At 38.7% G+C, this 8,916-nt stretch overlaps 1 protein-coding gene and 1 non-coding gene across 5 annotated transcripts in view; both read right to left on the bottom strand.

Annotated features, from left to right (window-relative positions):
* Positions 1-324: 324 nt before the first annotated feature.
* On the bottom strand, positions 325-409 carry mir9574 (microRNA mir-9574). Its single transcript, NR_163053.1, has one exon. It is a non-coding gene; the product is annotated as a microRNA mir-9574 (primary transcript).
* A 1,668-nt stretch (positions 410-2,077) lies between these two features.
* Positions 2,078-8,916, bottom strand: part of mapk9 (mitogen-activated protein kinase 9) — a 58,586-nt gene continuing 51,747 nt past the window's right edge. For all 4 annotated transcript variants that reach the window (XM_062970305.1, XM_062970302.1, XM_062970303.1 and 1 more), the window contains exon 13: positions 2,078-6,973. The gene's annotated coding sequence lies outside the window, so the exon portion shown is untranslated. The remainder of the gene's footprint in view (positions 6,974-8,916) is intronic.

Here is an 8,916-nt window from a genome sequence, read left to right as displayed (position 1 = left end):
CTAGAGACCATTTGAATGCTTCTCCCAAAAAGAATCCAGGGAAGTTTTTTTTTCAGCAGCCTCCACCTGTCTGATGACTTCTGCTTTGGTGACCATATCTGCATGCTTTTTAAAACATGCATAGGGGTTGCTGGTGAGTCAGGTTTATCCACTCTCACCTTTTCTCTATTTGCATGTTCAGGAAGGGATTCTGGAGGCAACTGCTGTACCCTGACTGTTATATGCAGGCATAGAAGGATAGTTCAAAAGCCCATTCTTTCCCAACACACACACTTTATTGTATTGTTTATTGCAGATATACAGCTTTAATTCAATATCAAGCGTATGCGTTTCTTCGGCCCTCCATCTCTGAAATACAAATGGTGCTAAAACATATGCATTTCAGAGATGAAAGAAGGCTGGGGAAACAAAGGATGAGGAAGAAAATGAGAGTTGGCAGATGTAAGAAGGCTTTCTGAAGAGGACCATCACTGTCAAAGGCTTTGTTAACCAAGCTATGCCTGTATGAAGCTAGGAAGAGCAATAGAAAAAAGATAAGGTAGGGACGCATGGCAGCATCTCAAAAAACAAAACAAAAAAAACCATAGCAAAGCCCCATGGAAGTTTTCAGCTCTTCATTCAACACAGGATGGGATGGTGGTAATGATGTATCTTTGGAACAGGTCCATTTATATAGACAAGTGACCCCCCCCCCCCCGCCCCTGCCCCAAGGGAGGTATTTTGCACAACACAGCTTATTTACACAGCATGGTGTCTATGTTGAAGTGGGAATGATTGTATATAGAGTTGTTTAAATGTAATTGAGTTATAGTGTTGCAATGTGAGCTGGAGATTGCATCATGCTGTCTGCTGTCCACTATGCGAGTGTATAAAGAGTTAACTGTGTATTGCATCAGACAGCAGGGGTGGTTATAAATAGCTTGCTATGTTATCTGTTCTCCCCTCTGCCCTCTGCTCTCTGCCTATTTGCACCCTGTATGTATATGTCGTCTTGAGAGTTTTCCGTTTGTCAGTAAATCTTTTGTAGATAGCCAAACAGGCTTCAGCCTCTTTATTGGTGCCAGTGATTCTTCGTTGATCTTCCGCTGCATGTGTGTTTATCCAAACCACGTGCTCTGTCAGTCTAGGGCAAAACAAGGTTTCCCAGATTTTTCTTGGTCCAGAATGAAGCTATGAACTCCATCTGGATAATGTGTATCTTGAAAAACAAATGTCAAGGTTTGCAACATTAACAATTATTTTTGGGTTAAAAATCTGTTCATTTCCTACAATGTTTGTAGGTCTATTTTCTGGAATTATAAAATATTTTTCATTTTGTAATTACTTGTGTTCCATTAACCTCTGTGTATGTGTAAAGAGAAATCTTGCCACAGCAACAGAAGTTACACCAATAAAATACGTTTGATGCTTTTCTACTGCTTGTTTTAACAAGGAGTTTTAGTTTTTGTGACAACCAGAAAAAGTAATTTTGGAAAGGTTTTTTGTGCAGGCTCAGCCAAACTTGCTGCTTTAAGTATAAAACAAATGGCATTCTATTAAAAGTAAGGAGCTGTAAGTAAAAGATCATTTCATTATTGTTGCATTTCTTATCTTCTTGTTCTTTCTGACCTGTTAAAAGGCATCCGTACCATATACAAAAGGGGTTTTCTACCACCTTTAAAACAAGTACCATATATACTCAGGTAGAAGTTGAAAGGCTTGGGCTCCAAAATTATTGATATGACCTGTGGATAAGTAAAGAGTCATTCCACTGAGAGGCCCTGCCTGCTGCTACCATTTTCCTACCCAAATATTTGAAAGGGCCAGTGGTGGAGATACAAGAGGGAGTCAGGGCTTATTTTAGGTCCTTCTGGAAAAGACTGAACTCTTGTCAACTCAGAGAAAGGGATGGTTCCTTTTTTGGTGAGACTTAAGATACAGAACTCACACTGACCCATATATAGGTTTACACAGGTTTTTTGTGATTGATTTTTTTGACTTAAAGTTTTAGACTTATATAGGAGTATAAAATTTGAAGAATACTTCCCTGCAATCCATTAATAAAGAAGTTCAGTACACACAGAACAGTAAGCCAGAATTCTTATATATACTTTGTCCACATTTATTTCATTTTACAGTGAATTTAATATTGATGTTGTAAGACAGGACTACCGGGGACAGAATCCAAACTTAAACACTAAAGATTAAAACTTTACTATCAATAACATTCTTTTCAAAAGTTAAGTTGTATTGGGGGAAGGCAACTAATCTTTTTGAAGTTACTATGACACAGAGAAGTTTGCTTCCATTTTCCACAGAACATATTCTTATTGCATAAGCACCAAAATTAAACTACGTCAAGAGCCTCATTTCATAGGCAGAACAGGCCACTTCATGTATCTATACAATTAGACTTCAAAGGATTTGTCTGAAAGCACATTGCAAACTAACAAAAATGACAGCCAAGGACTCCAAACATGATACAAATATTAGGGCTTGATGCTATTTTCTGTGATAATTTGTATATATAATTATTTGAACATAGGTACATACAATGTAACACACTTCAACAGGGAATAAACAATATTGGAAAAATGTATACTCATGAATAAGGAAAATCTTGTTAATATCAAGGTAGACATAAAAAAGCAATTTAAGGCCATTTTAAAATCAACTTTTTAAATGAGAGCACTTGATAGTTCACCTATTCAGGTTGTAACTTAATATACCGGTATCTTCAGTATAAATTTGATTTAAATTAATGAGAGCTACTTAAAGATATCTGACTCGGTTTGGGTAGTGGGAGATCTCAATGCATTCTGTCCTTACTGAAAATGTAGCTTGATTACTTAAAGTGACTGAAACTAGGGAAAGACCCAGGGAAGTCCATTGGGCTAAGACTGTCTTAACCTAAGGTGGCTCTATCTGAAATTCTACAATGCAGGGTCTTCAGACTGATTCAAACAACTACTTTGGGGGATTCATTTCAACTCAGTTATATCGGGAGGTTGAAAATATATCCACAGTGGAGGCTTGAATGTACCACTCATGGTGTATTTAGCTCCTTGAATTTGCACAGCACAAACACTATTTGGCATGAGCAATTGAAGATTGTATGAGATTGCTTTTGAAAAGCAGTAGAAACATTCCAGAAAAACCAGTCAGACATTAAACATTTGTCACTATATCTATCTTAATAGAGGTGAGGAAAATACCTGAAAAATGCTTACAAATTCCTCTAAAAATCTTAGATTTATATACTGGATTGATAGCTTTGTCTATTAGCTAAAAAACTTCAATTGATCAAAGTTAGTTGTATGACACTTCTGGAGTTACCAGTCATGTTTGGCCCCTGAAAATCACTTTTATTTATTCCAAGTAAAAGATTCAAATAGGCAATAGCCTCCTGTTTAAAAAATCTACACTTTTCTGCAATAATCCACAATATTTCTGAAAAGAAAAATGAAATACTCTGGAAAAGCTCAATAGCCAAACATAAAACAACAACTATTAAAATACGTGTATATAAAAATGTTGACCATATTGCTATGCCAATTCTTGTTGAAAAAAGTCATCCAGTAATCAAAAGGTCATTAAAAATTGTGCAATTTCTTTTTCATTCACTTTTCCTCTAGAAGATTATAGCACCTCAATGTAGAATCTGCTATGAAAGAGCTGAAAAGACACAATTCCACTACTCATGTCTGTTCCTTCAGCAATCAAATACGGCCGTCATTAATGTACATAATTGATTTTCATCAAGAACGTGAAGAATATGATGAAGCTGTCTACCGTATTTCACTCGAAGGCACCCACAGCAGCACTAAGCCTGACATCTGCAGAAATCCATGCACACTTTTGAGATAAATACTGAAACCATCAAGGCTTCTCACAAATGGAATCCACTGTCTATATAACATGTAGAACTTTATCTGGGAATCTATATGCTATAAACACTGAAAAACTACCTCGTGATGCATAGCTAAATTTTAATGTGAAAACAAAAAAACAACAACAAATGAAGGATCTGATCGGTAGCATCGCCACTCCTAGTCTAAGCCAGAAAACCATCAAGCACTTAAGACTCACAGGAATCAATGTAAGAAGCTCACAGAGAAACTTAACAAAAGTGCAAACTGATTTTAGACCATTTTTAAAAGCACTTAGCAGAATTGAGTTTTGGATTTTATTTTTGCATTTCAGAAACAGATATTCCAAACCTACTTAATGCTGAGTTTTAATTCATAAAAGGTGTGCCTAAAGATTAATTTCAAATCTTAAGCTACAATTTCTTACCTTCATCCCTCAAGCCCCAAGAAAAATGAGGTTAACAAAGACCACAATAAGCCTTCAAAAACACAGAAGTATCCTTATAGGAATGGGGTCCTATTTTTAGCTCCCTCTTTCCATAGTACAAGCAAATGATTGTGGACAGTCGGCATACCAGCATTCCTAGACAAGGGAGGCCCCTGCATGCTTCCTATATCATCAAGTTTTCTGCTCCATTTGGGGAAAGCAAATGAGCTCCAAGATTGGATTCCTTAGCTGAGCAAAAGGAGCTAGCTGGTGAGAACCTCGATACAAACCAAACACAAACACAATGCAGGTGAATGGAGCAAGGTGGTAGACTTATGTGCAATTAGAATCCTCCCACAAACTGGGGGTGTGCTTGTGCTAGGCTGTTTCTCCAGTTTTAGTGTATAAAATTAATGTAACAGGACAGAGAGAAGGCATGGTTGTACTTAGAAGACTCAAAAAGTGCTTCAAAAAACAATTAATAAAACAGGTTGCTGTGCAAAAATGCTGGCACTCTTTAAAAAAAAACTAAGCAGCACTTAGAAGGAAAAAGAATAAAAGCTTAAATACATAACAATTTAAATTTCAGCTCTGGAGTTAGTTCAATTTGGAATTCTAGAAACCAATGAAATGAACTACTTCCGAAGTAGTAGGTTTTTTCTATTTTATTATTTAAAATTCATAAAATATTTGAAATATAGGAACCAGACCTATCTAAAATATCCATAATGAGTCAATGGCACTGAAATCCATCATCAGAACTACAATATATATCAAATACAATTGTTTTATAGCTAAAAAATGAAGTATGTTTTTCTTTTTGTCTTGCACATATATTATGAAAAGATGGCTTGCCATTATTTTGAAGACAAAATTCTCAACATGCATAGTGAACATGTTTCCTACGCAACTGTACTAAAGAAAAATAAACCAAACAAATTACAATAAAATGTTGTTTCACTGTCTTATATATCTGAACATATAAATAGTGATTGTGCAATATTTGTGGTGAAATAATGAAATCCATTATCGGAGAGACAGTTCAGAGAGCTTAACCTGAATTCAGTTTATGTATCCAGCAACAGATATGCACACTACATTAATTTTGAAAAAGATTATCTAAGTACACACATTGACAATTTCCCAGGACATATTGACTCCTACAGTATCACTAAATGTAGCATCAAGCCCAGATCATTTTCATACTACATACAATGGCTTCAGCTATATGCAGAATTTTACAGACACCACCGATACTGGACTGACAAGAGTTAATGAAAACTCCTTAATATACAGTTTCTACCTCTGTGTTTTACAATCTAGTCACCTAACATAAAACTATATTGCTGTAAGACTGAATCTGTATTCCACTTGGCATGGTCAGGAAGAAGTGTCCTCATTTGGAAGAAAGTATGTATAAAGAATGCCATCAATTTTGTTTTGTAAAATCAGTTTGTCAATTAATAGATGCTGAAGTTTTGAATGTTTTAGCGAAACAAATTCTGACATTCTTTTTCCATTTAGCCTGAAAGGTGGTAATTTTGGCCCAAAGCTTTAGGTCTATGCTATTATTTTTTAACTGCTTTAGGTGTGGATCCAAAGAATCCCATGCCTAGTGGAGTTTTGATGTAGTCCACAGCCCCAGTACATGGAAATGTCTTCTGAAACTAAGGATTGTTTCATGAAACACTTTGTAAAATGTTGTTCAATGGAAAAAGGAGTCAAGGCACATCGGGTGCAACTCAAGCTAAATTACCAATCTAATCCTAGCCCCTCTCTTGAATTTTACATACTTTCCAATGAAACAAATGTAAACATAATTAAAAGGTTAAATCTAAGCAGCCCATTCTGCAACAAGAAGTTTAAAAAGATGTATCGGTAAAAGTACTTGTTTCCAGCAGAATATGATGCACATGGATGCCCAAATAAGTCAGTATTGGGTACACAAATAACCCCTTTAAACTAGATTTTGCCAGCCATTTTTAAAAACAATTCTTTCTAAAATAAAATGGCACTATTTCAAAGGTTTTGTATAAACCTAGGTATGTAGGACTTTTTTCAAACATTAATGGGAAGCAGCAGAAGCACTGGCAATTTTGTTATTTCTTTGCACTTACATTGTAATAGCATGCGAAGGGAAACATTTCCTGCATTTCCCCAGAGAAAGCCCTTTGTGCTTCATTTTTACTGCTTCCCGAAATGTATCCCCACCATCAGTTCTCAGTTACGTATTTATGGTTTGTACACAGCAGGCACATGGCTTCCTTTACATAATTAATCATAAATATGCATATTTTTCAGACCACTTCCAATAATCAAGACTGGGAAATGGGTAACTGCCAATTTCTGTAATGTTTCTAAACCAGTTACAAGAGCACATGCAAAAACACCTCATAAATCTACTCCATTTCTGTGATGCTATTCAGAAAGCTACTCAATATATATTGAAAGTAATATTTAGAGTATAGAATCTGAACATGTTACTAGCAAATTTCTTCAATCCCCTTTTCAGGTGAGCAGTTAAGTACAGGAAATACAATTTACTATTGGCACATTATGTCTATTAAGCATCTCACAATAATGTCAGAGCATGCTATAGTGGTCATGATGGGGTTTTATGATTAGAAGACAAACCTCACTACTTACATCAACACAAATAACTTCTAGAAAGATGAATATTGAAGCAACTAGAACACACCTGTCAAGGACAGAACGCCACAAGATTCAAAGTAACAGAGTTTATTAGATTACAGAACTCAAAAATGCCCGTAAAACACAAGGGCCAGGCAGTTTTTGCCTTTAGGAGCAAAAAGGGGCAAAAGTAAATGTTCAAAAGATAAACCGGATTAAACCGGAGTTTAATCCGGGTAAAAACAAACTGCTTGCTTCAGCCTGGGTATAAACGAAACGAAAGCCAAGGAACAAAAGATACAAAGAATGCAACTAATTGGCAGCAGATTCCTCTCTGCTGCCAACACTGTGCTTAGAGTAACTTGCGTCGCTCCCCACACACACACAGCAGACAGGATCTCCAACACGAGTAAATCAGCCAAGGATTGTAGCAGTTGAGTAGACCAGTTCCGTTCCGTAGATCAAAGCCAGAAGCAGACGTTTGTAGTTTTTCCAAGTCCAAGAAGGGGGGAAGACAAGCCGTGGTCAGTTCAGTCCGAGTTCTCAAAGCAGGAGATGGCGTCCGTCAAGAAGACGACGGAAGGTCAAGCTAATAAGAGTAAGCACAGGTTTGCACAAACAAATGCCCACACAATCCCTCCCGCCGTCTGACCCTGGATTCCAATCAACTTACGTCACAGCACAGGAAAGCACACAAGTCTTCAGGGAAGCGTCCCACACACACACGGATCCCAAGCGTTTGCCCAGATTACCTTGCCCAACGCAATTTGCAATTGCTCTCAAGCCCCATTTTATGCCAGTTACAAATCTTCATCACTGTCAGCTGTCCTCCTTAACCCGGGCGTTTCCTCATCACTTTCCTCGTCAGAGCTGGAACACCTCTGACTACGCCCAACAGCATCTCCAGCTGTGGATCCCGTCCCATCCCTCCAGCTAAGCCATGGGTCTAATCCTGAAGGTCCCCATTCATCTTCTGTCCCATCATGGCCAGTGGCACCCACTTCCTCCCTTACCCGAGTCCAATCCATCTCATCCTCCTCCGAGCTAACCAGCCCCTCCTCCATTCTCTCCGTAAACCCTTCGAAAGACTCCTCGTCAGATGGTGCTGCAAATATGTCTCGCAGTCTTTTTCTCTCTCGCTCCTCGAGAGTATCTGACTCTCGAGGAGTCTTACGCCCACGTCTGTCAGTAACAGAGCCATGAGGCTCAATCATAACACTATCCCCTCTCACAAAGGCCTCCTCCCCCGATGGCGGAGAAGTGGCAGTGATACCCTCCGCTATAGCACCACGACGACTAGAGGTATCAAGTTTCAACAGCGAACGATGAAAGACTGGATGGACCTTTAAACTAGACGGTAAACGCAAACGAAACGCAACAGAAGAAATCTTTTTAACGATAGGAAAGGGACCCAAATACCGAGGCGCAAACTTTCCCCCAGCCTGTTTAATATGTTTGGAAGATAACCACACCAAATCCCCTTCTTCCAACTCCTCCCCTGCCTGCCTGTGGCGGTCAGCCTGAGTCTTCTGCGTTGCCTTAGCTTCCAACAGTAAGCGACGGGCAACATCATGCAATGCAGCCATTTCCGTAGAGCGGTACACAGGGTCCGAAGAGACCACATTGGTCGACGGCGCCACACCTCCCCGTGGGTGAAAACCATAAGTTAGCTCAAATGGCGTATGCTGACTAGATGTGTGCACCGCATTGTTGTAAGCAAATTCCGCCACCGGTAACCACTTTACCCAAGCCGTGGGTTGATCTAAACAAAAACAACGCAGATACTGCTCTAAGAGCCCATTAACCCGTTCCGACTGTCCATCCGTTTGCGGATGGAAAGCTGAAGACACGTTTAACTTAGTCCCCAAACACTCATGGAAGTGTTTCCAAAAGCGTGACACAAATTGCGGAGCCCTATCTGAAATAATCACCTCGGGTGCTCCGTGCAAACGATAGATGTGCTTTGTAAATAGTAAGGCCAACGTAGGGGCCGCCGGAATGGTTGAACAA

The sequence above is a fragment of the Anolis carolinensis genome, chromosome 2 (genome assembly GCF_035594765.1).
Source record: "Anolis carolinensis isolate JA03-04 chromosome 2, rAnoCar3.1.pri, whole genome shotgun sequence".
NCBI lineage: Eukaryota > Metazoa > Chordata > Lepidosauria > Squamata > Dactyloidae > Anolis > Anolis carolinensis.
Note: the sequence above shows the minus strand (reverse complement) of the source record. Positions and strands in the feature narration are given on the sequence as shown.